The sequence below is a fragment of the Limulus polyphemus genome, unplaced genomic scaffold (genome assembly GCF_000517525.1).
Source record: "Limulus polyphemus unplaced genomic scaffold, Limulus_polyphemus-2.1.2 Scaffold5931, whole genome shotgun sequence".
In the NCBI taxonomy this organism is placed as follows: domain Eukaryota; kingdom Metazoa; phylum Arthropoda; class Merostomata; order Xiphosura; family Limulidae; genus Limulus; species Limulus polyphemus.
Genome location: NW_013671541.1, coordinates 9,019 through 13,544, shown reverse-complemented (window position 1 = coordinate 13,544; position 4,526 = coordinate 9,019). Strand labels below are relative to the sequence as shown.

General features: G+C 30.8%; 1 protein-coding gene across 1 annotated transcript in view; it reads left to right on the top strand.

The window, feature by feature from the left end:
* The window catches only part of LOC106473151 (mitochondrial import receptor subunit TOM40 homolog 1-like), an 18,877-nt gene that overhangs the window by 5,425 nt on the left and 8,926 nt on the right, over positions 1-4,526 (top strand). The window lies entirely within an intron of this gene.

Sequence of the window (4,526 nt, the reverse complement as noted above, 5' to 3'; positions counted from 1 at the left end):
AAGGGTAAGCAAAATGTTAGGATGGGATAATACAGGAAGGCAAATTCTAGTGATTATGTGATAGTTGAGTTATTAAATAGTATATTTTCTTCACTTTTTTATTAATTAAGATTTAAGCAATATTCCTCTTCCTGCTAGGTGAAAGCAAGAGCGAACAAGGTGATCATATTAATCATTAGCTTGTTAAGGAAAAACTGGGAAGCTTAAAGAATGATGAGGCTTCTTGGTCAGGTAATATTTACTCAAGGGTTTTGAATGAGGTTAAGTATTAAATATGTGAAGCACTTGATATTATTTTTTACAAGTCTGAATATTGGACAGGTGCCAGAGGTTTGGAAATTAGCTAATGTTACTCCTCTTTTCAATGGAGGTGATAAAAATTGTCATGGTAATTATAGGCCTAATTAGTTGTGAATAAGTAGAGGGAAAAGTTTTTGAAAGTTTTATAAAATATGCTCTATAAAGTCATTTAACAAAATTTAAAATTTTGTTGAATAATTAACAAGGTTTCACAAGAGAGAGAAATCTTTCTTTACAATAATCTTTTGACATTCTTTGAAGAAGTCACTGCTTACATAGATGAGAATAAGGGTAGATTTGCTTTCTAAAAGGCTTGTTAAAAAGTTATCTGTGTAGGTGGGAGGGATAGGTTAGCTCATTGAACAGAAAACTGGATAGATGGAAGAAAGCAAAGGGTTGTTATAAATGGAGTTCAGTCAGACTGGATTAATGTCATGATTAAGGTATCTCGAGGCTGACCTTTTCTATTTTTGATTTACACCAACATAGATGAAGAAATGATTAATGCATTACTTAAATTTGCTGATGAGATTAAGGTTTTTGGATGCTGCTGCTTTACAAAAGGATTTAGATTACTTGGTGAGTTGGATGAATAAATAGCAGTTGGATTTTGATTATAATAAATGAAAGGTAATGCATGTGGGTTATCATTGATTGAATTATAAGTATAATTTCAATGGGAATAACCATAACAGTGTTATAGGCAAAAATGATCTCGATGTCCTGGTTGATCAGTCTTTCGAGCCATCCAAGCAGTGTTCTGTTGCATGTTGTAGGGTAAATAGAATTTTAGGTTGTATCTACAGAAATATTAACCACAAGTCTAAAGAGGCTATAATTTCATTGTTTTGATCATTGATTAGGTCTCATTGAGAGCACTGTTTCCAATCTTATGTCAGGAAAGGCACTAAATTGTTGAAATAGGACTGAGATGATTATACTGGGGATGGAGAGGTTAAGATTTTTAAAAATGTTTTCTATTGAAAAAGAAGAGTTAGATGGGATCTGGTTGAGGTGTTTAAGAGTATTGATAGTCTTGATGCATTATTATTATTTTTTTTTTGTACTTGTGAGAATGGTAGGACTTATCTTCAGCTAAGACAGTTACCTTCAGATATGGTGGATAAAGTAAATTCAAAGGAGTTTCAAGCAATGCTTGATAAATATTTGAATGATAAGGGCTGACTTTGAGGATGTGTGCTTGTATATGTGTATTTTCAATATTTGACTTTAGTAAATGGGATGACCTAGATGGACCAACAACCCCTTGTCATGCTTAAAATTTATGGGATTTTAAGTAAAACAATTAATTCAGTTAGTATCACAAAAATAATCAACTAACCAAAATCAGTGTTTCCAGTTTTTATTATTCCAAGTATGGAAGTTTCATGTGAGAGTGATTGATTAGTTGAATGTAATATATTAACAAGTCCAACAATTGATTCATTAATTACTAAATTCTATTAACTGCCCTGTTCTGGTTCAAGTAATACATCATGAACAGTATACAATTATTGAAAATTATGTTGTATATTTTATACTTCATGCAAATAAGCAAGAAAACAGTGGTGGAATAATTTGAAATTTATACTTTAAAAATTCTTTTGAATACCTAAGCAGTGTAATGTTATATTTTAGGAAACATTAGAAGTAATACACAAGTATAATAGAGGTATTTCACATTCTAAACTCTCAGAGTTAGAAACATGAGAAATGAGGTTTTTGGCAACATCACATAAAAAAAGCAGTAAAAAAACAGCACAGTAAATATACTGAGGCAGTATATTCATGTCATTAAAGAGAATGAAATACAAATTAAACTTTACCAGTTTATTTATTAATGGGTTTAATTGGTTGATTAATTAAAGTAGCTTCTTTCTTTTGATGTTTTTTCAAGCTGTTTTTTGTAAAAGAGAAATTTTAATATTAGTTGATTATATCACTTGTCGTGAAGATGTTCAAATATGTTCTTTTAACCCAATATACAATTTTCATCCAGTTTCTCCAATATAAGGTTTATGTCACTCTGAATATTATGTATTATTATATTATATGTACTGCATTTTTGCTATCATAATTTTGTTTAAAAGTGTTTGATAATAAAGAGCTAATTTCTTTACCAAGTAGAAAAATAAATTTATGGTTCAAGAATAAATGTGATTTCTTACATAAATCATTAATCTAAGTTCTTTTAAACAAAAGTAAAATGACAAAATCTGTTTTATTTGAATAATTCAAACCATCAGTAAATAAAATGACAAGGTTCTTTTGTATTAATTTGAATTCATTTTAATTGTATGATAATACTGCCTTGGTGTATTTATTGTTCTCTTTTGTCATTGTGTTTTTATCACCTGGTGATGGCATGTTAATGTGGGGTTGTGATACTTTTAGCCACGGCATAGTGGCTCATAGAACGGCTTGTTTTTTTTTTGTTTTTTTTAAGTACAAAATTTAACTCATAGCCCTGTCATATCTTGACTAATTTGAGGTCTAAATACAGTTTTGGACTCAGGAGGTCAAACCCTTTCGATTGATATATTTGACCATACCCAGGGTCTCGTAGATTAATTTACTGCCTAAAGCAGTGGTTCTTAATCTTTTTTGCTCCATGCCCCACCTTGACACTTCAAAATATTTGATACCCCCTTAATATAAAAACAAATTTGGTGTTGAAAAGGTAGAATAATATAATGTGAAATTTAGTTTTTTCGCTCTTCACACCCAAGTGAAAAATTTTGATTGTTGTAGCATTTTCAAATTGCCCCCCTGTGTGGAATGCACCACACATTCTGAATCACTGTCCTAAAGGAATTTCATTATGAGGGTAGGCTGGTAGAGATCTTGATGAATAATAAAATTGAATCTTGTATACTTGCACCCCACTCTTGATATTGCTGACACAAAAAATTTAGCTAATAAAAAGTAAAGAAAGGCCTCATACATTAATTTACTCTAATGCTGCCTATAATAATTTCAAGTGCCGTGGTTATTGCCTCTTGTTTTATATACCTTGTTTCAGCTGGTTTTAATTAGGAGTATTAGGCTTTAACCAAATTATTTTCAGGTAGAATTAAAAACCTGTTATTTGTACTGTTTGTTTTAATTCTTTTAAAGTTTTGTTGGGTACATGTGTGGATGGGAAGGAGCCTAAATGATGGTGGACTATATCTGGGTGTGACAAACCCTGTGGTAACTCTGTTGTAGCTTCATGGCATTTCTGATATACAAATAATTTTCATCAATGATGTTAATAAAGGAATAACCAGTTGTTTGGTTAATTTGAAGATGATATTAAATTAATTCAGGAGAAATTTAATAAGGTGCCACATGAGAAACTTAATAGAAAGACTGTGTAGTGTTTGTTTCTGTAACTTTGGAAGGACATTGAATTGATTGATTGCTTCTGGGATGATTCCAGAAATGGATGGGTTATTGTATGAGGATATCTTGAGATATAATTTATTGTCTCTTAAAAAAAGAATGGTTATATATGTAAGTGAAGTATTCAGAGTATTACAGAAAATTGACAAGATTTTATACATCAGATTTTTTGTGTTGAATTTTGATTTTGAAAGGTCAGACGTCATAAGTTGAGTATTTTTATTTCTCCATCAGGCTTGGGGATCTGTGGAGCAGAATACCCTCTGAGTGCTAGGGTCTACAACTTTACAGGAGTTAAAATACCCTCTAAGTGCTAGGGTCTAAAACTTTACAGGAGTTTAAGAAAGGGACTTATGAATATTTGGGGAATTGGAGTTGGATCTAGTGACAGTTTTTCTGTTTGTTACTAAGGTCAGAAGTCAAGACACCCTTGATATCTCATAATATATATATGAAAAGGGGGTTTATTTATTTGTTTGTAGTTAGGTGGTAATATAAAATGGGATAGTCTAGACAGACCAATTGGCCCTTGTTTTCTCTCTGTAACAAAAGTTGCATTTAAGAAAAGGAATATTTGTTTTGGCTTAGTAGATCAACTAGTCTTCTGTCACTTATGTTTTTTATGCTCTCAAAACCACAACACCTGACTAAAATTGATTAATTAAAGATAAAAAGAATATAAATAATTATTTGTCACAAAAACCATGTTTCATTTTGATTGAATACATAAATACAGAATAAACAGTAGGATTTTGTTTTGTAAGCTCATCCCTTAATCAAGATTAATGGACTTTAAAGCCAACAGAATTTTTTTTCTTATGTAATTTTTTTACAAAAACAAT